Source organism: Callithrix jacchus, chromosome 17 (genome assembly GCF_049354715.1).
Source record: "Callithrix jacchus isolate 240 chromosome 17, calJac240_pri, whole genome shotgun sequence".
Taxonomy (NCBI): domain Eukaryota; kingdom Metazoa; phylum Chordata; class Mammalia; order Primates; family Cebidae; genus Callithrix; species Callithrix jacchus.
The window spans coordinates 31,989,545-32,013,207 of NC_133518.1; the positions used below are offsets into that span (position 1 = coordinate 31,989,545).

The window sequence follows — 23,663 nt, forward strand, 5'->3', positions numbered from 1 at the left end:
CATGATCAAGAGGCTTTTATAACAGGGATGGAAGAATCATTTAACATATACAAATTAATAAGCATGATACATTACATCAACAGAATAAAGGACAGAAATAATATAATCATCTCTATAGATGCATAAAAAACATTTGACAAAATTCAATACCCATTCATAATAAAAACTCTCAACAAACTAAGCAAAAGATCATACCTTAAAATAAATAAGGCCATATGTGACAAACCTTCAGCTAACATACTGAATGGGTAAAAGTTGAAAGCCTTTCCTCTAAGAACTGGAACAAGACAAGCATGCTAATTTTAACCACTCCTATTCAACATAGTACTAGAAGTTCAAGTCAGAGCAATTAGGCAAGAAAAACAAATAAAAATCCAAATTAGAAAAGAGGAAGTCAAATTGTTCTTCTCTGCAGATAATATGATCTTATACCTAGAGAGAGAGAGAGAGAAAAAAAGACTCCACTAAAAAAAAAAAAACTCTTAGAACTAATAAATTCAGCAAATGTGTAAGATACAAAATCAACATACAAAAATTAGTATTGTTTCTATACACCAATAATAAAATAGCCAAAAGAATCAAGGAGAAAACCCATCTACAATAGCTATAAAAATACCTACAAATTAATTTAACCAAGAAGGTAAAATATTTCTACAAGAAAGACTATAAATACTGGTGAAATAAGTTGAAGAGGACACAAACAAATGAAAAGACATTCCATGCTCATGGGATGGGATTTCATTGAACATACCGCTCAAAGCAATTGAAGACTCAATGCAATCCCTATCAAAATACCGTAATTTTTCACAAAAACAGAAAAAAATTCTAAAGTTTGCATTGATCAAAAAAGAGCTCAAATAGCCAAAGCAATCCTGAGCAAAAATAACAAAGTTGAAAGCATCATTCTACCTAGCTTCAAAATTGATTACATGGTTATAGTAATCAAAACAACATGGTATTAGTGTAACAATAGATCTAGACCTAGAACAGGATAAAGAACTCAGAAATAAATCCAAATATTTACAGCCAACTGATCTTAAACAAAGCCAACAAGAACACACAACTGGGTATAGTATACATTCTTCAATAAATAGTGCAGGAAAAACTGAATAACCATATGCAGAAAACTTAACCCTAATCTCTCACCATATGCAAAAGACTGCTCAAAATAAGGACTTAAACATAAGATCCCAAACTACAAAACTACTAGAATAAAATATAGGGAAATCTTTAGAACATTTGTCTAGGCAAATATTTTATGACTCAGATCTCAAAAGTACAGGAAACAAAAAATAAAAATAGACAAATGGGATGATTTTAAACTAAAAAACTTCTGCATAGCAAAAGAAGCAGTCAACAGAGTGAAGAGACAGCTTCTTGAATGGAAGAAAATATTTGTGAATTAATTATCTGACAAGGAACTAACATCTAAAATATACAAGGAACTCAAACATCTCAATAGAAAAAAACATTCCTCTAAAAATGGGCAAAGACTATAAATAGATATTTCTCAAAAGAAGATATATCTTCTTTTATATATACATAAATTTATACAGTATATATATAGATATAATACAACAATTTTATATTTTATATCTATAAAAGCTTACTTAACATTACTGATATATTTTGGCTGGGTGACCACCCAAATCTCATCTTGAATTTCCACGTGTTGTTATATGAGGGACCCAGTGGGATGTAACTGAATCACTGAGGCAGGTCTTTTCCATGTTGCTAGTGAATGTCTTAGAACATCTGACAGTATCATAAGGGGGAGTTTCCTTGTGCAAGCTCTCTCTTTGTCCGCTGCCATCCACATAAGATGTGACTTGCTCTCCTTGCCTTCTACCATGATTACAAGGCCTCCCAATCCATGTGAAACTGTAAGTCCATTAAACGTTTTTTTTAATTTTTTTTATTTTTTTGTAATTTGCCCAACCTCTGGTATGTCTTTATCAGCAGAGTGAAAACGAACTAATCCAACCACTAGTAATCAAAGAAATACTAATCAAAACCACAATGAGATATCTCACGCCAGTTAGAATGGCTACTGTTAAAAAGACAAAAAATAACATGCTGGCAAGGACGTGTAGAAAAGAGAATTCATACACTGTTGGTGGGAATGTAAATTAATACAACTTCTATGAAAAACATATGGAGATTTCTCAAATAAAACTAAAAATAGAACTACAGTATAACCCTGCAATCTCACAAAGGAACATAAAGACAAATATAACATGTTCTTCCATCTCATGGATTATAGACAATAGAACAATAGATGCCAGAGACTGAGACGGATAGGTGAGGGGAGGAAGAGAAGTTCGTTATGGTACAAATATACATATAGACACAAGAAATAAGTTTTAATTTCTGATTATACTCTAGAATGACTACACTCAGCAACAATATTATGTATGTTAAAGCAGAAGAGAAGTCTTAAGATAATACTAACACATAAAAATGACAAACACTCAAGGTGATGAATACCCCAATTACCCTGACTTGATCACTATACATTCTTTGCATGTAAAAAGCACTCGCATATATCATTATAAATATATAAATTATTACATATAAATAAGAGAAAAAATACTGATAACAGGCCACCATAACACATAATATTAATGAAAAGCTTAGAATATTTTGAAAATCATAAAAATGTGACATGGGGACATGAAGTGAACACATGCTATTGAAAAAATAGCACTGATAAACTTACATGATGCAGGGTTGCTACAGACTTCAATTTGTAAAAATTACAATATCTGCAAAGCACAATGAAGTAAAGCAGAATAAAATGAGGTATGCCTATATATGATGTCTAGCACAGAGACAGACACAGAGCAGATGCTTATTAAATTAATTTCTTTCCTTTCCTTTCTACATAGGCACCATTAGGAATATCATCTGGGTCCACAAATAAGGCCATCAAAATGAAGATGCTGTTCACTAGATTAGCACAAGGAAGAGAAGACTCTAGCAACAGTCCAAACTACAAGAGTTGATTGTTCTGCTTTTTTTTCCCTAGTGATACTTCATGGAAATGCTGATTCTTTGGCAGGGGAAGGGCCAAGGTTCAAGTCACGTCACATAGACACTGTAAGTAAGGATGCCACTTAAGAGGTGAGGAGAGAATATAAATGGAAGCCAAACATTAAAGCCTCCTGTCAGGAGGCAAAAAACAAAACAAAAAGGAAAAGAAAGATTAGTCAGATGTTATTTGCCAATATCTGGCAGTTCAGAATCTTAATTTTCAAAAACTGTGTGAAAATCATTTTTTTCTTGAGGGACAGGTATGTCTTAGATGGCTTTGTGTATTCTCTAAAGGAGTCTGTGTCTAAAAGAACTAGGAAATTGCAAATATAAACTTCAAAAGAAGTCACACATTTAAAGTAAATCTTCAGAGTAGGTATATTTATGATCGTAGGTATCATAATAGCAAAGACATGGAATCAACCTTGGTGCCCATTAATAATGAACTGGCTAAAGAAAATGTGGTACATATACACAATGGAATACTACATCATCATTAAAAAATAATAATAATGACCTTTGCAGCAACAAGGATGGAGCTGGAGGCCATAATCCTAGGTGAATTAACAAAGGAACAGAAAACCAAAGATCCCATATTCTCACTAAACATTGAACACACATGGACATAAACATGGGAAAAATAGACACTGCAGAATACTAGAAGCGGGGTGGGGGAGAGGGGAGAGTATGTTTAAAAATCATCTATTAAGGTGCAATAGACCCATGTAACTAATCTGCACATGTACCCCTCTTTATATAAAATAAAAGGAATTTGCTTAAATGTCAGTGATATTTAACCTATATCCATAGGCCTCTATTTTCCACTATGACTGATGGATTGGGAGTTATTTCCAATTGTTTTTTTGTTTTTTGTTTTTTGTTTTTTTTCATTTAGAAAGCAGGTCATACCAAATCCTATGTGGATCAAATCCTTGATCAAGCTACTTAGATTTGGGATAGATTTATATTGGAATCAGGATCCAAGCTGACAGAATTTCCATATCATTTCACTGTATGCTCTGGGCGTGGTCCTCCAAATCCAGTTTTTAGTGTCTATATGATGACAGTTTTTACTCTAAGTGGGGGGTCCTCAACCTCAGTTGTATATTTGGGGCTGAATAAGTCTTTGTTGTAGGGGTTGTCCTACCCATTATAGAATGCTTAGCAGCATCCCTGATTTCTACCCACTAGATGTCAGTAACACCCTTCCCCCAATTGGGACAATCAGAAATGTTTTCAATCATTGTCAAATATCTCCTTAGAGGCAAATACCAGTTTGAGAACTATTGCTCTAGCAGAAGGAAAATACTCATTTCCAAGCATAAAAATTAATTTACCTGAGTATGTGCTGTCTTACACAATTTGGTTTTCTAAATAAAGAAAACATAAGATGTGTTAAAAGGGGGAGAAAATATTTTGAAGAGAAAAAGCAGGCTTCTAAGCCACATGTAGATATGACACAGATATTGGAACTTGCAGACGATGTCTTAGTCTATTCCTGCTGCTATAACAAAGTACTTTAGACTGGGTTATTTATGAACAGCATAAATGTATTAACAGTTACCAAGGCTGGGAATTTCAAGATCAAGGTGCAGGCAGGGTTCTGCTTCCAAGATAGCACTTTGTACACTGCTTCCTCTAGAAGGAATATACTTTGTGTCCTCATATGCAGAAGAAATGGATGGACAGAGGTCAATACTGTGAAACGCCTCTTTTATAATGGCATTAATTCCATTCACAAAGGTGGCTCCCTAAGGATTTTATCACTTTCTAGTGGCTCCACCTCTTAATACTATCACACTGGCAATTAAACTTCAACATATGAATTTTGTGGGACACATTCAAATAATAGCAGACATGAATTTAAAATAACTAGAATTAGTATGTTAATGGCTCTAATGCAAAAGACGGGCAACATGCAAACTCAAATAGATCATTTCAGCAGAATGATGAAAACTGTAAGAATCATATGCAAACTAGAAATCACAAACAGATATAAAGAATACCGTCAACAGTTACATCAGTCTAGCTGACATAGCTAAGGAAAAAAAAAAACAATGATCTTGAAGATGTCTTTATAGACCACTCAGGATGGAAAGCAGATTGTGACAAAACTTTTATGTTTTTAAGTTTTTTACTTAAGGAAAAACCTCTTCTGTTATTCTTTACCAGAAATCTGTTATTTCTGGTAAAGAAATAACAGATTCTCTTTATCACATTTTAGTTTCCTATACTTTCTCTGGATCATCTCAACTGTTCATGTTTCTTGTATATTACACCATCCTCTGATGATTCCCTTTTCACTTTTTGGAGTTTTTTCAAGTTTTTTTATATGGCATTTTAGAGGTTATGTTTTATTATTTTTATTTTTATACATTTTCTTTTTAAATTTTGTGTAAGCTTAAGAGGTACACATGCAGTGTTGTTACATAGACACATTGCACAGTGATAAAGTCTAGGCTTTTTCTATAACCATAATCTAAATAGTGCACATTATACCCATTAAGTAATTTCTCATCCCTCATCCCCCCCCATCCTTCTACCCTTTCAAATCTCCAATGACTATAATTTTACACTCTACAGCTAGGTATGCACATTATGTAGCTCCAATCTGTAAGTGAGAACATGCAATATTTGACTTTAAGTTGTTTCAATAAGGATAATGCTCTCTAGTTCCAATCATGCTGCTGCAAATCACATGATTTTATTCTTTTTTATGAATTTATTCCATATGTATACACAACATACACAATTATGCACATGACATACAAGTATGTATACATACATACATATATATGTATGTGTGTGTAATATATGATAAAGAAAATATATACTACATCATCTGTTGATGGACAATTAGGTTGAGCCTGTATCTTTGCTATTGTGAATAACGCTGTAATAAAAATACAAGTGCAGGTATCTTTCTGATATACTGATTTCCTTGTAGATATCTTCCATCTTTTTTGTAGCTTTTGTAAATGGGATTTTATTTTTATTTTATTTTGTAGGTATTGTAAATGGGATTGCTTTCTTGATTTGGATCTCAGCTCAAGTGTTATTGGTGTATAGAAATGCAATCTCACTACTGAATATATACCCAAATAAAAGGAAATCAGTATATCAGAAAGATATCTGCACTTGTATTTTTATTGCAGCACTATTCATAATAGCAAAGATATGGGCTCAACCTAACTGTCCATCAACAGATGATGTAGTATATACTACATCTTATCTCTCTCTCACTCACACACACACACCCCAACTCAAGATGGATCAAATACCTTTAAACTTAATTGATAAAAGCTTGGATTCAAAATTTTGATGAACCTTTTTCATTGTTTTTTATAACTTCTAATGTTGCTTATGGAAAACCAGTACTCTGATTCTCTTCTTTTACGGGTTAGCTCTTTTTTCAGAACACTCCTATAAATCTCTCTTTTTTCCTAGTGTTCTGATTTTATCAGGAATTGATGAGATATAGTTTTATCATGAGGTAATCTTATAACATCCTTGATGAGCTCTTCAATTCAAACATTATAAATTTCTTGCTCACTGCATACACACTTGGAATTGTTCTTTCATTTTTAAAATCATTTTTATTTTATTTATTATTTTCTTTTCTCTATAGTCTCTGTAAAGGTCTCCTTCTGGAATATCTCGTAGTTGGCTTTTCTAACCCTGTGTCTGTTCTCAAAAATATCTTAACTTTCCTTTAGTTTTCAGTAACTTTTTATTTGTACCATAAATTGAGAAATTTATTTTGTTTTCCTCATCACAAACATGGCTATAATGTAACGTTCAGTTTACTATTTAGCTGGTATATTAAATTTATCAGTTCAGAGATCATTTTTAAGTATCAGGAATTGTTTCTTCTCAACACTTCCTTTGAGTAATCAGTTGTTTTTTTTTTCTTATTCATAGTTTTTTCATGCTTGCATTCTAGATTAAAAAAAAAATCTATAAAATCTCTGTAAATGCATTCCTTTGAAAATTTTATAGAATCTGTGCTGATTCTTCACTCATTAATTTCTCCCCTCTGAGTTTAATTGTTCTATATGCTCTATTTTTATTTTTCTCCTTTATGGGCTTTGGTAATAATTGTGATCATTGTTCTGTTTTTAGGCTTCTTGCATTAAAACATTCTTTGAATCTTAAGGAGCTCTCAAAACAGGAGGAAGAAATGGGCTTACCTCCCTCAAGAAAGGATTATGGGTGGGAGTAGAAAATTCTCCTTCCTAATCTGTCATTTTGTGTGTGATAATTTGCACCAATGACAATGGACTTAAGTTCAGTGGCATGATGGTACATAATTGACTGGAGGTGGAATTAGTAGCAGCATCCTGCACTGATAAAGGTTCTTGCCCATTTTTACAGCCTGGTTCTCCAGACCTTCTGTTGATTCTGTGAGCCAAGTAAAGCCCTTCCAAAACAGCCCTCTATCGTTTAAGACTTCAATTGTCTACAAAGATGTTTCTCACAATTATGGTCGTCGTTGGCCTTCATTGAATAAACGAAGGGCTACTTTTAAAAGCAAAACTCAGGAATTAGTATGGACGTCTTTCTCCTAAAGCATTTCCCTTTATGGGTGGGGTGCCTGCTGCTTCCGTGTATGTGAACAGGGTGTTAGGGTGGAGAAGACGCTTCTACACAGAAGGGCAGAGCAGGAAGTTGGTGCCTTATATTGGGCAAAGTAAGGAAGGCTTCACACTGGGAATGAAAAGCTTTAGTCAATTTCACCTCTAGGCTGATGTGTCTTTCTCTATCCTCCTCCATTTCCTTTTTTCTCTCCTTCTCTTTTCTGTGTATGTGTAGTGTTCTGGTGATAGCTCTAATTCTGCTCTTTTTTCAAGTCTTTGCTCACAGCCCCTTTATTTATGGAATAAACAGAAACTGGGAAGCCATTTGTTAAGAATGTGATTCTTTGATCCTTGCACTGATTAAATCTGAGCTTCTAACTCTCTGGTATCTTGCACTATGGTTTCCTGTTCTTTCATCATCAACTAATTCCATTTGCTTTTGTCTTAAAAAAATATCTTCAGATGTTTGGACTTCTGATGTCCCTTCTTCTCCAGAATTGATTTTATTATTACTTACTTTTCTACATCCAATGGGAACTTGGGAAAGAGGATGGAGAAATAGATGTACTCAGTTACCATCTGGTTTTGCCATTACAAGAAATTTCCATTCCTCACTAAATGTTCTAAAACAGTGATTCTCAATCTTGGTTAGACCTTGGAGAGGTGGGTTTTTTTCTTCTTTTTTAAATACAAGTGCTTGAGCCTCAGTCACAAAGATAATGATTTATTCAGTTTGAAATAAAACAGAGTCATCAGTAGTTTTTAAAACTCCCTAAGTGACTGTAATGCAGAGTCAAGTCTAAGAATGATTCGTCTAAGCAAGTATATGGCCATGCTTCAATCAACAGTCTTCTGTGTCTGTAATAATACTCAGAGGAGATTCTAAGGCCCTATACCCAAGACACTGATTAGGTAGAAATCTGATTGCTGCTTCTGATTTGGAGGTCCTCCAGGGGAACGGAAACCTGAGGTTTCCTTCAGCAGTTTCTGAAAACTGTTTCTTTCTGTCTCTGTTTTTGTGTGCTGTGAAGAACCCTCACCCTCACTTACCAATGTCACTAAAGATAATCTGTCACATTTCCCAAATCTTCAATGCTGTGAACCGGAAAGCTTCCATCAAAATTCAATTGAAGTAGACATGTAATATGTATGTTATATGTTATCACCATCCTGCCCCCAGAAGTTCTCAAATATAGCTGGTTCTTCTTCTCAGAATCACTTCAGTTATTCAGGGGCTCTTTATTTTTCAAAGATTGACAAACACTTTTCAAAGAATAATTATAAGTAAAAGACATTGGCTGGATGTGGTGGCTCATGCCTGCAGTCCCAGCACTTTGGAAGGCCAAGGTCAACTGATCACAAGGTCAGAAGATGAAGGAGACCCTCCTGGCCAACATGGTGAAACCCCTTCTCTACTAAAAATACAAAAATTAGCTGGGCGTGGTGGCATGTGCCTGCAGTCCCAGCTACTCGGGAGGCTAAGCCAGGAGAATTGCTTGAACCAGGGAGGTGGAGGTTGCAGTGAACCAAAATCGTGCCATTGCACTCCAGCCTGGCAATGGAGCAAGACTCTGTCACAAAAAAAAAGGAAAGAAAAGAAAAGAATAGTGATATTTACAGATATAATTTTCATCCAGAAAAATAGGGTAGTCATTCCTTTATACTTGAAAATAACATTATAGGAACATTTTGTCATATATTTTTCAGGATAAAATTAATGACAGAACCAAATTTATTGTTCTTTATAGAGAATATTAATTCCTTGAAGTCAGAAGGAGGGAATGAGTTCTCTTTGTTCTTGTAATAACTGAGTATAACATTTCTCTAAAACCAGAATATATTTGCAAGGCTCAAAGACTCTCAGAAAACATGATAGGACATAGTTGGAAATCTTCTTTCATTCTGGAGATGAAGATTGCTGTAAAGATTCCTACCTGGCATAGAAGGGCTTTGAAATAGTCTGCCAAGCTGTACTGTCAAATTTTGTTTAAAAAGTTATAGAGACATTAAATTTAAAGCCCATGATATAAGAGACTAGTTCCACAAACTAAAATTCCAATTTTCTTCTCAGATAATTTTAATCACATGACCTTAAAAATCAGCAGATCCAAAATAAAATTTTAAATACAAATTCTGCAGTGTTTACATTAGCATCATGAAAAAATTGAGTGTCTAAGTTTCTTATGCAATTATAAAACATACTTTCATATTTCACAAAAAAGTCTTTTAATTAGAATCTATTTAACACAACAGCACATCTAACTCTTAATTATATATTACAGAAGCAGCCAAAAAAAATCTGCTGTTTATTGCTGGAAAGTTTCCCATAGACAGAAATAAAATTCAGGCTGTTTTGAAAGTATGTAATTAAGAAATCAGTGTGTAAAATTTCACTGAAATAAAATATAGGACAAAGATATATGTTTATGTCCTTTCTGTGAGATGCATAAAATTCTATCTGGAAAACATTGTCTGGTACATTAAAAGGTGAAAATTCAGGTGAATTTAATTTGCATCATAATAACTAGATGAAGACAGTATTTCAGAAAAAGGTGATAGTGGCTAAAAGACCGGATGCCGAAACATGAGGAACAGCAAGTCATAATTCCCAAGGATAACATATGTTAACTACATAAATACTGGTTTGGAAGAATATCTCAACACAAAGCATTTATTCACTGATTCAACAAATACAGTATTTATCAAATGACTACTAGATGTCAGATATTACATTAGATGCTACAGATGCAAGAGTAAGCATTAAAAACTGAAGTTTCTTCTCTCATGGACCTCTTGGTCTACTAGACTATGCACACATGAGTTAAACAATTATAAAACAATTATATAACTACAAGTTGTGCTCAATTCTGTAAAGGTACTTGGTGCTATAAAGGTGTGGATCTAGTTGGTTCATAAAGAAAGAACTCAATAAAATATATCAAAATTTTTAGTAAAAAGAAAAAAATTCAGTAAAAAGTTCAAATTCATCAAAATCCATATGAATGCATTCCACCAATAAGACTCACTATTACAGTTGAATTATGGAAAAAAACCCTTAAGTATTTCTAGAAAGTAATCATAACAAACAGGGGTTAGCATATATTGGTGTAAAAATGCTACAAATTTAGACATGTTTATCCTCGAGTTGCGCTCCCTTGAGAATTTCTACATCTGAAGTTAAGCCTTTTAGACATAGTTCAATTCAAAGAAAAAAATAAGATCTTTGTAAAAAAGTGATAATGAAAAATTAATAAGCTTCATCTTGAACGGGGACTCTTAAAATAGAGGAAAAACATGACCATAAACTTTGGGCTAATTTTGATTGTTATCTAGGCTGATGCATTTCTGATTGATTCATTTTTAATAAGTAAAATAAGGTAGGATATTAAGTTATGTATATCTGTTTTCCAGAGCAGAAGCAGGTATATGATACAAAGTAAAAAATCTAAGGTATTCACCTCCATTATTATTTTTTATAATAAGCAAGTTAAATTATTCATGGAATTTGCTGACATAAGCTTTAACATTCTGCTATATCATGAAGACATCTTGTTATCTAACAATTATTAAACTTTTTGGTTATGCTGAAAGAAAAAATGATAAATATAACAATAAAACTGCTATTTGAACTATAGCCATTTTCCCAATTTATTTCTAGAATTCAGAGAAAATCACTGAGTAGTTCACATGATCATGTCATGTTCTAATTATATAAATCAATAAACTAAAAGAATGCATAAAAGATTTATCTAGATATACTTAGTTTTCTTAACCAAATCTTTGTAATACCCAGTGTTAGCCCATAAGGCAGTGGCAGAACAAAAATTATTCTTGCTCAGAAATGAAAGACCTTCTCTTGGTTAATTAATAGAAAGGCAAGAACAGGAACTTTAACAAAGCTACAAAAAAAAAAGAAAAACCAATGTCATAAATTTTCAGCAGCAGTTACAACTTGTGGCTAATAAAATATAGTTAGAGCAAAATCTTGCATTTCTCACAAATGCCTAAATGTCTTTAACCATTTAAAGGCTTTATTTCCCATTAGTTACTTTACACTACTCAGAATCACTGGGATTTTGATGTGTATACATGAAATAAATTTATATATCTTTTCTCATTTAGAAGGTATGAATCTGATCAATAGGGAAGGGTGGAAACTGTTGCATTTATATGGATATTTGTTTTAATATTAACAAAAGGGTGAGAATATGCAATTTTTGTATATTTAAATTAATGAGAATAAGAAAGTTTTTAATGATATTTAAAGGATGGTTTGAAAGCATGGAGTAGACATTACTAGAAATACAACAAGTTTAACAATGCCACAGACAAAGAACTAAAATCAAATTCACATTTTCTAATTCATTAAATTTAATAAAATTTCAAAACTATTGTGATTTTAATGTGGAAGTAGATATTGCATTCTTTTTAAATAAAATCTTTGTTTAATATTTACCCATGTAAATTTAGAAATAAAACCAAAGTATTTTCTCATAAATGACTCAGACATCTTTTTTCTCAGTTAAACAAAATTAAAATATCAGTTAGATAAAAATTTGTGTGATATTTTCAAAATTACCTAAGAAAAACTTTTATGTAAATATACTTACTTATTAACTATAAATTCTCAATAAACTTTGCTAAATATTCCAGACTGAATATCATTTTGTGTGAAGAGAAAAGTATCTTAGGTTATGTAAACCCTGTTTTTTTATTTTAATGGAAAGAAAGGAAAAGAACATATCTTCTTTCAACCATTAAAGAACTTATAAAGTTGTTTAAGTTTAAAATTTATACTTATGGGTGACATTTTGGCATCTACCTCCGCATTTGAGTTTAATAGCAAAGTTATGGGAATATAAAAGTAGAGCTTATAATTATCATTAAGAAAATAATTTTAAAAATAGCAAAAGAAAAAACTACTGAGTTGGAATAAGAACTGAAATTAAACCATTCACTTCTAAGGCAGAGTGGATAAAAGAATAACAATGCTTAGAAACCCTTTGGGATTTACACTCTGTAATAAAGAAAATGACTACCACCACAAAAATACATGGAGTAAAATACTAGGACAGAAATGTCTTTCTGGCCAGGAATTATATAGCATAAAACATATGTGAACCTCTCAGGGGAAAATTTGTAATTTTAAATATCTTATTAGATGATAAAAAGAATTAAAATTAGTGAATTATAAGTTTTTCAACTCAAAAATGTATTGAAAACTAAACAAAAAAAAACAGTAGGAAAACAAAACTGGGAAATATAATGGAAAACTTTCACTCATAATATCAATAAAAATACTTAAAAAGTAACTAACAACATAAAGCAGAGAAAAGGGAATGCTTATACATTGCTGGTGAAAATGTAAATTAGTTCAGCCATTTTGAAAAGCAATTTGGTTATTCCTCGATGAACTTAAAATGGAACTACCCTTCAACCCAGCAACCCAATTACTCAGTATATACCCAAAGGAATATAAATCATTCCACCATAAAGACACATGTACACATATATTTATCACAGCAATGTTCACAATAGTAAAGACATGGAATCAACCTAAATGCCCATCAACAGTAGACTGAGCAGTAGACTGATAAAGAAAATGTGGTACCTACCACCATGGAATACAATGCAGCCATAAAAAAGAATGAGATCATGTCCTTTGCAGCAATATGGATGGGGTTGGAGGCCATTATCCCAAGCAAATTAACACAGGAACAGAAAATCAAATACTGCATATTCTCATTTACAAATGGGAGCTAAACAACAAGAACACATGGACACAGAGAGAGGAAAAAATAGCCACTACAGCCTACTTAAGGACGGAGAGAGAAAGGAAGGATAGGATCAAAAACTACCTATTGGGTACTATGCTTATTACATAGGTGATGAAATAATCTGTACACCAAACTCCTGTGAGTGTGCAGTTTACCTATATAACAAACCTCCACATGTACTCCTGAACCTAACAGAAAAAAATACCAAAGTGTTCTGTGAAACATAAAAAGGTTTTAAACAAATAGAAAAACCATACAATATTTTTTCACAAGAAGACTCAATATTATCTTTTCATTCTTTATATATTGATAACAATATTTAATGTATAAAAATAAAGTACAATTTTTGGGAATGTGAGCAAATGATACTAAATTTCATTTAGAATGATAATAGCTACAAACACTTTATAAAAGAAAGTGAGTTAAAAGAAAAAAATTGTCTTATCATGTTAAAAATACATTATAAAGCTACAATAAAGAAACTCAAGACAGGAAAGAAGACTTTTAGGAAAAAAAGTAAAGTAAAATCTTATATTGAAAACCAAAATTAACTTAGTTACGAGAAATTTTAAAATTTAAAAGCAAAATGTAACATTTAACAACATAAAGATTAAATGTTCTTTTTGTAAAAAAAATAATAATTAAAACTAAGTTAAAAGAAATTGACACTCTAGGAAAAAATATTTGCAATAAACATACCAAGCTCTTAATAATCTTAAATACAAAAATGTCACATAAACCATTCCAAATTATGCCCAACTTTTTTTTTTTTTGAGACGGAGTCTTGCTTTGTCACCAGGCTGAAGTGCAGTGGCACAGTCTTGGCTCACTGCAACCTCTGCCTTCCAAGTTCAAGCGATTCTTCCACCTCAGCCACCCAAGTGGCAGGGACCACAGGCGCGTGCTACCACGCCCGGCCAATTTTTTTTCATTTTTAGTAGAGACGGGGTTTCACCATGTTAGCCAGGATGGTCTCGATCTCTTGATCTCGTGATCCGCCTGCATCGGCCTCCTAAAGTGCTGGGATTACAGGCGTGAGCCACCGCGCCAGGCCTACGCCCAACATTCTAATAGTAAAATAGTCCAAAACACTTGTTATGGCAATTTACAAAGAAAGTAATACAAATGGTCAAAAACATATGAGAAAACTGGATGATCACTGCTGTATTTGGATGCTTGGCATCTTTCCTTTGTGATACTACATTCTCCACTTCATGTCATTTTGTTGGAGCTACCAACAGTGAAACCTTTTACTCGTAACTAGAATGTGTATCATGTGACCTATGCTAGTTCATTCAGACTCTCTCCTAGGAATTGTTATCCTGAATGGGGACCTATAAGCCAGAAAAATGATTAAAAGCAAATCACTTGAAGACAGCATCATAGAAGAGAACGCCCATGAGGGCATGCTGCTTTTGCATCTCACATTGCATGAGCTGTCCACCCAATAACCCCCATTCACTTATTTAAAGTAGACAGAATCTACTTTTTAAAATCAAAGACCCCTAAGTGATATAATCTGTTGAATCTCACTAGTGATCAAAGAAATGTAAATTAAAACACATTCTTTTGGCCAAAAGTATGGCAAATATTAAAACAAATGTTATCAGGTAATAGGTTTTGTGAGTAAGAAATAACACTCTAAGAAGATTTCAGATGTATTAAATTGTTTTCTTTAGACTTTGTTGTTTTAAAAAATCAAATGATAAAAAGAACATCAAGTAAAAAAGAATACAGATTATTTTATTAATTTGGCAAGGATAACACAGCATCTGTATTTTTTTAAGCCTGACAAAGAGAATATATCAGTTAGGTGCTTGCAGGAAAAGATGGCAAACCAAATTTGAGAAATTTGAGAAGACTTACAAAATAAAGTGGGCAGAGTTTAGGAAAATCAATAGGGACTTTGCAATACCCTGGGGCTGGCAGCAGCGGAAAGCCACTACCTCCCTTGGGCCTGAACAGGCAATAAAGGGAGTTAAAGAAATGTAGAGAGAGTAGCTGTTTGAAGAAGTCACCTTCAATAAAATTTCTGTCACCATCCCTCAAATACTAAAATACTTTGGAATAGGAGGACAAATACAAGATGCAAAACCTTAGATGAGATGAGCCAAAGGTGGTTTGGAAAACCTAAAATGTATTATTAAATGTATAGTCCATTCTAAAATTAGTTCACCCTTTCTATGGGGTGTTCCTTTCTGAAATCTGTATACATTAAGTTTTAAATTTAAAAATCGCATATATATACATATGTACATACATACACATATATATACGTACATACATACATATACATATATATATACACATACATACATATACATATATGCATCTTATTTTAAAATTCATGCAAAATTTAAAAGGATAAGAGTTTGGAGAGAAAATTTTAGGCAAAGGCCGAGAATAATATTGATTCTAATTTTATATTTTGGATGAAAAATAACATTAAAAGCCATTTTCTTATTTGTGATAACATTTATTTTACTCACTGACCCATTGTGGTAGTCAATAAAGGATACTTAAGACAAGGTAATATCTAAATTAAGATTGTAAGGTGAGAATCAGTCACAAGTCAAAATATGTTGAAGCTCATGAGAGTTCATTGTTAAATTTTTAGGAGTTTTGCAACTGGTTATTAAACACAGCCTTTGTTAAAAATTAAATTATAGAAGCAAATAATTAAATTACATTATAAGCAAAGTTTAAAAATACATTTATCACTTCCTAATTATATTGATGTTTTTCTATTTTCTATACTCCTGAGGTTGGTTACCTCTAATGAATCTATATGGTAGAAATATTATATCATGGTGCTACTAATTCTCTTTTCAATTTCATATTTAATGATATCATGTTGATAACCTGAAGTCAGTGATGATGAAAGAATTATATGGGGATCTGCCTCTTTTACAAATGAGGGCTTTTGTTGTTTTCTTGGAAGCAGTTGTTAAATGTTTGCTAGCATACCACTGGAAAAGTCAATAGGGGAATGTGAGAATGCAAACATGAATATTCCAAGCAAAGTAACCTACATAAACAGTGATATAGAAGGTGGTATAGGGTGGTAGTATTAGCAGGAGTGGTAGTGGAGGTAATGGTGGTGGTATGATGGTAGTGGTAGAAGTAGTCAAAAAAAATCGTTCTTTTCTTAAGTGCCAAGATTCAGAGATGCAGTCTCATCCAATCCTCATAATAATGCTATGAGACAGATAATAATCGTAATTTCAATTTTGCCAATGAGGGGTCTGAGGTCTAGAGGGGTTAAAGGACCTGCCCATGGCCCCACAGAAACAGACCTGAGCTATAAACCTGAGCATATTGGATCACATAGCTGAAACTTTTAACACATACTTCATCTGTTATTTGATACTGATGAGTCCACTGTAGGGTGGAAAATAATAAGAAAAAAAACTGGAGAGATGAGCAAGTGTCAGAATGTAAAGTTCTTGTAACAAAATAGTAATAAACATTTTGAGGGTCCATTATATGGTGAGTAGTGTAAGAACTTACTGTGTTTCATGATTATTCATAAGGATAATTAGCAGCTATGCTTCATTATTTTAACACAATGAAGTCAGTTTCTATAAAAATGATACATGCTTATAATAAAATCAAAAGAGAAGAAAAATTACACAATACTCACCCCTGAAACAATTATACTTAAATAGCCATCATTCTATATATCTCTACACACACACAGACAACTAGCAGATGACATATAGATAGACTCATAAAGATAGCATTTTATGGTGTGACACTCTGCAATTATATTCTTAATAAACTTTTATTTTTAAAATATTTAAGATTTATAGAAAACTTGCAGCCGGGCGTGGTGGCTCAAGCCTGTAATCCCAGCACTTTGGGAGGCTGAGGCGGGTGGATCACGAGGTCAAGAGATCAAGACCATCCTGGTCAACATGGTGAAACCCTGTCTCTACTAAAAATACAAAAAATTAGCTGGGCATGGTGGTGTGTGCCTGTAATCCCAGCTACTCAGGAGGCTGAGGCGGGAGAACTGCTTGAACCCAGGAGGCGGAGGTTGTGGTGAGCCGAGATCGCGCCATTGCACTCCAGCCTGGGTAACAGGAGCGAAACTCAGTCTCAAAAAAAAAAAAAAAGAAAAGTTGCGAAGGTAGTATAGTGTTACCATACACCAGATGGTTTCACTGGTGAATTCTACCAAATAAGAAAGAAATGATACCAATGCTCTACAAACTTCCACTAAACAGAAGCAGCATTACACTAATACTAAAACTAAACAGAGATATTACAAGAAAGGGAAACTATAGACCATATCCTGAGCATAGATGCAAAAATTCTCAAAAAAACACCAGCATATCAAGTCAACAATACTGTAAATTTAACAATCTATAGTAAGAATCATACACCATGACCAAATGAAATTTTTTCCAGGTATACAGCACTGGTTAAACATTTGAAAATTGACAAATACAATTCACTACATCAACAGGCTAAAGAAAAAAAACATAATTATATCAGTTGAAACAGACAAAAAATTTTTGAAAAAATTCAACACCCATCCATGATTTTTAAAACTTTCAGCAAACTAGGAATACAGGGTTTTCTGTATTCCCAACAGTTTTTTCTGTTGAGGTAACTTCCTCAACTTGATAAGGAACATCCACAAATAAACATACAGATAGCTTAATGGAGAGAAACTGGAAACTGTCACCTAAAAACTGGGAACAAGGCAAGGAAATCCTCTCTCACCTCTAAAAATATGCTCAACATTAAACGCTATTAGGAAACCACAAGTAAATTAAAACAATAAGATGCTACTCCATGCCTATTAAAATAGCTAAAATCCAAAAACCTAACAGTACCAGTTGCTGGCTTGGATGCAAAGCAACAAGAAAGTCTCTCATTCGTTACTAGTTGGAACACAAATTGGAGCAGGCACTTTAGAAGATAATTTGGTAGTTTATTACACCTTTTGATATTGCCCCCACGGTTCTTGAATGTTCTGTTTTGTGAGTTTTATTTTTTTTTCTCTTGGCATTTCAGTTTGAAGATAAGTTTCTGTGAACCTATTGTCAAGCTCACTTAAGCTTACCTTGACCACGTCAAGTCTACTGAACTCATCAAAAGCATTCTTTATTTCTGTTATAATGTTTTACATTTCTATTATTTCCTTTGATTCTGTTTTCATCTCTCTGCTTGCATTAAACATATATGCTTGCATGTATTGTTTTTTTTTCCATGAGGTTTCTTGATATATTAGCCATAGTTACTTTAAATTCCGTTTGACAGTTTCAACATCTGTGTCATGAGTCAGATAATTGCTTCATCTTCTCAGACTGTTTTTGCTTGCCTTTTAGTATGTATGCCTTGTAATATTTTTAAAGCTGGACATGTCATATCAGGTAGAAGTAACTGAGGCAAACTGAACTTTAGCGTGAAAATTTATGTTAATATAACTAGGAATTGGGCTATGTTTAATGTTTGCTGTAGCCCTAGGTGCCAGAGGCTTCATTTTCTCTAGTGTAGTTTTGTAATTCCCTCTTGGCTTTGGACTTCTGTAGTTACTCCTTTTCAGAAGAACTCTGTATTCTGCAGCTCTTTTAGCTGCAATCCACTGTTATCCTGGAGTCCTGCTGGTGTGATGGTAAGATTTCAGACAAGGAGGTATCCTATAATCATTCAATTAAATGTCAGTGTTTTTTTTTTTTTTTTTTTTTTTTTGAGACGGAGTTTCGCTCTTGTTACCCAGGCTGGAGTGCAATGGCGCAATCTCGGCTCACCGCAACCTCCGCCTCCTGGGCTCAGGCAATTCTCCTGCCTCAGCCTCCCGAGTAGCTGGGATTACAGGCATGCGCCACCATGCCCAGCTAATTTTTTGTATTTTTAGTAGAGACGGGGTTTCACCATGTTGACCTGGATGGTCTCAATCTCGACCTTGTGATCCACCCGTCTCGGCCTCCCAAAGTGCTGGGATTACAGGCGTGAGCCACCGCGCCCGGCTAAATGTCAGTGTTTTAAACCTGAGTCTCAGGGCTTTTTCTTCAATGGTACAGTTTCTTTATTCCCCTCTTTGTCCACTCCCTTTCCTGACTACAGTTTCCTAGTCTATTTCTTTGAAACTCTGGTCGTGTTAGACAGAAAGCTCTGACCTTGAGACGGGAAGGCTAGAGGTGATTGTGAAGAAATTATATTCCCTCAGCTGGAATAAAGTTCTCCTTTGTTATGAAGAATGCTCTGGATATAGTTCACATTCATTGATCTTCCTCTATCCCTACCAGAGCTAGGAAGATCTTTCTCAGATCTCTACTGTGAGAACTTCATGGAATTTCTGTAGGTAAAACTCAAGAAAGTGTGGAGACCAATCTCATAAATAAACAATGTCATCCCCAGATGATTCAAATTATCAAACTAGACCATGCTCAGGCTCTAAAAATGAGTCAAAATTAAGATTCAAGTGTTCCTACCAGTATTGACTTCAGCAGTTATGCTCCAAGTTTGTAGATCTCCAAGTATGCAGATCTTGGCTGTGATTTTCTGTATCTACCTGTCTTTTCAGGTTTCAGGGTGACCATTTCCTTTGCAATCTCAGTTATCTAGTGGGTTTAAGTCACTGATCCTCAGTTTCTTCAGCTTTTCTCTAGTAGGGACAGGACTATTTTAACCTCTTTATGTGTCGAAGTGAAACTGAAAGTTCTGCATTTATTTTTAAATAAAAGCTTCAATTCTAATTCTAAACAAATTTAAAAGTAAACAAGTAAAATGTGCCAGGCTCAGTGGATTACGCCTGTAATCCCAACACTTTGGGAGACTGAGGCAGGCAGATCACCTGAGGGCAGGAGTTCGAGACCAGCCTGGCCAACATGGTAAGACCTAGTCTCTACTAAAAATACAACATAAACAAATAAATTAGCCAGGCGTGGTAGCAGGCACCTGTAATCCCAGCTACTCAGGAGGCTGAGGCAAGAGAATCACTTGAACCCTCGAGGCAGAGGCTGCAGTGAGCCGAGATCATGACACTGTACTCCAGCCTGGGTGATAGAGTGAGAATCCGTCTAAAAAAAAAAAAAAAAAAGTAAAATGTTTTATACCTTGAGATATGTTTATTTCTAAAAAGATTTCACTAAGATTGAGGAAAAAAATGATGAAAAATATTAAAAAGTCTGACTCAGATTGAGTCATATTTTTTTTTTTTTAAGACAGAGTTTCACTCTTGTTACCCAGGCTAGAGTGCAATGGTGTGATCTTGGCTCACTGCAACCTCCGCCTCCAGGGTTCAAGTGATCCTCCTGCCTCAGCCTCCTGAGTAGCTGCGATTACAGGCATGTGCCACCACACCCAGTTATTTTTTGTATTTTTAGTAGAGATGGGGTTTCACCGTGTTGACCAGGCTGGTCTCAAACTCCTGACCTCAGGATCTGCCCGCCTCAGTCTCCCAAAGTGCTGGGATTATACAGGCATGAGCCATTGTATCTGGCCAAGTCATTTTTTAAAGTATTTTTTTCAATTTTAGACATTTTGACATTTTTTGCCTTAAAAGAATGCTAGCATTCTTATCCTTCATTCAATGTTTTCCACTCTTTCCTTCTAATTGTCATTCATACTATTGTTTTGATATTGTGAGGCTTATAACATTTCCATAGTCATTTCCACAGATATTTAGCCATAATTCTCAATAAAACAGAAGCAGTATGTACCTCCAGGCTTTTAACTGTGCCTTTTCCTCTTCTGAAATAGTTATTTTATCTCTTTATCAAGCGGATTTTGGCATTGAATGGTAGTCTAGGTTTTAATGTTTTTGTTTTTTCAAGAAGGCTTCAGACATTCTATTTCCTAAGTTGTTTAATGTCTTAAAATGTGGTTCAGAGCCTTTACATTTTGATAATGTCTTGGGATGGTGAAAACCTTCTGTTTTTCTCAGATCTTTACTCTCCTTCATTCTGGCTCTGAATTTAGCAGTGGAGAAATTTCAGGGGAGATTTGCTCGTTTTTAGGCCTGATTTACAAAACTTACATGGTGTAGGTATACATGTTGTTTTATGTAAATTTTTCCTCTAATACTAGAATAGATTAACAAAAATCCCTGCACAATATTTCTTAATTTTAAGGACATTTTTGTATTATGCCTTTGAATATTTTTTCTATTCTACTTGTCCAGTTCTTTAATTGTCAGGCCTTCAATTTAAATTCTTCTTTCTAATTTCTTTAATTCATTTGTCTGTTCTTATTCTATCCCTTTGATTACCTCTAACTACTCTTGTCAGTAATTTTATTTCAGTCATGTCATTTTGTTATTTCTTATTTATTTCTTATTTCCTTAATGATAATCTGATTCTCAACTTTTTCCTTCATTCTTTAATCTCCCCATTTCCATCTCATTTTGATGTAATCGCATCTTTTCCTCATACTATTATTTTTTGAATTCATATTCTTACTAAATTTTGTAAGATAAAGCAGCCATGAAGAATCATTTGCTATATATTCTATATGTAGAATATATAATTTATATATGCTATATATTTATTTTATAAAGAAAATGTAGTTTATATAACTACATATAGAAATTCATATAAATATATACGTAAATTATATACCTAAATATATATATAGCTAAAATAGCACTAAAATATATATATAGCTAAAATATTTATATTACATTCTATGTAAACATATAGCATGGAGATATATATATATATATATATATATAGAGAGAGAGAGAGAGAGAGAGAGAGAGAGAGAGAGAGAGCGCATTATTTTGACTTCTTGCTGGTCCCTATCATAGTTAATTAGACAACTCTTAGTAGATATTACTCCCATTTTATAGAGGAGGAAATTAAGTTTTAAAGAAGTTGAATTCTCAAGATTGTACATAGGAAAAAGGTAATAGATGGATAAAGATAAACTGGTAAAATAAAGATTTTAAACTCCTGTATTTTAGTCAGGTCAGTCTGGTTTTCAACCCTTTCTATCTATGCAATACTTGTAGTTATGCTTCAAATGTCATTGAAAATATTATTTTTTCTGCCCCTGCTTGTGGTAATCATGCTGCTGCTATAACATGACTAATAAATTATGATTCACACAGGCTGACTCTTGTCACTGACAGGCCAGTCTGCCTTGACATTTAGGTATGAAGATGATGTATATAGATAATAAATTCATACAGATTAGTTCAGTCTATACTGTCTATAAAGAAATGATTGGGCCTTTAGATATCAGGTGCTTCAGGAATCCATGATGCATACTAATCCCAAGATCTAATTCTATATCTAACAAGTAAGATTTCCACTGCTGCTGCAACCAATTTAAAGGGGCTTATGTATTGTAAAACTACACAGAGATAACTAAACAGAGGCAGAGCAAGATGGCTGAATAAAAGCCTCCAGCAATTGTTCCCTCTGCAGGAATAACACATTGAACGACTACCCACATAAGAAAGCACCTTCATAAGAACTAAAAATCAGGTGAGTGATCATAGTGCCTGGTTTTAACATTTTATCAAGAAAGAGGCACTGAAAGGGTGGGAAACACAGTCTTGAATTGCCAAAGTCACTCCTCCCCCATCCCCTAGCAACACCATGTGGTGCAGATAGAAAAATCTGTGCATTTGGGAAAGGGAGAGCAAAGTGATTGTGGGACTTTGTAATGCAATTCAGTGCTGCCCAGTCACAGTGGAAAGCAAAACAGGGCAGATTTAGTGAGCCCCAAAGAGAAAGCATTTAAAACAACCCAGCCAGAGGGAAATCATCCATCCCTGTGGTCAGAACCTGAGTTCCAGCAAGCCTTGCCACCACAGACTAAAGTGCTCTAGAGTCCTAGATAAATTTGAAAGGCAGGCCATGTGGACTACAATTCCTGGACAACACCTGGTACTGTACTGGGATCCGAGCCAGTGAACTTGGGCTGCACAAGACCCATTGAGTGCCCTACTGAAGTTGCTAGGGGAGTGCTTGTATCACCTCTCCCCCAACCCCAGGCAGCACAGTTCATAGCTTGAAGCTCTGGGAGAGATTCCTTCCCTCTGCTTGAGGAGAGAAGCGGGAAAGTAAAGAGGACTTTGTCTTGCAACTTGGATACCAGCTCAGCCACAGTAAAGTAAAGCATGGAGAAGAGTCCTGGAGCCTTACGTCCTGAATGACATTTTTTAACCTGCCTTGAGCAAGAAAAGAACCCACTTCCCCAAAAAGAAGGACCAAATCCTGGCAGAATTCATCATTTGCTGACTAAAGAGCCATTGGGCCTTGAATAAAGATTGCCAGTAGCCAGGCAGTACTCACCACAAACAGGGGATAAGATC

General features: G+C 34.1%; 2 long non-coding RNA genes across 2 annotated transcripts in view; one reads left to right on the plus strand and one right to left on the minus strand.

Annotated features, from left to right (window-relative positions):
* LOC118148910 (uncharacterized) overlaps window positions 1–23,663 on the minus strand; it is a 186,013-nt gene that overhangs the window by 116,483 nt on the left and 45,867 nt on the right. The gene's annotated exons all lie outside the window — the stretch shown is intronic.
* The window catches only part of LOC144580017 (uncharacterized), a 46,411-nt gene continuing 24,398 nt past the window's right edge, over window positions 1,651–23,663 (plus strand). The window contains exon 1 of the long non-coding RNA XR_013528885.1: window positions 1,651–3,099. This is a non-coding gene — a long non-coding RNA (uncharacterized LOC144580017). The remainder of the gene's footprint in view (window positions 3,100–23,663) is intronic.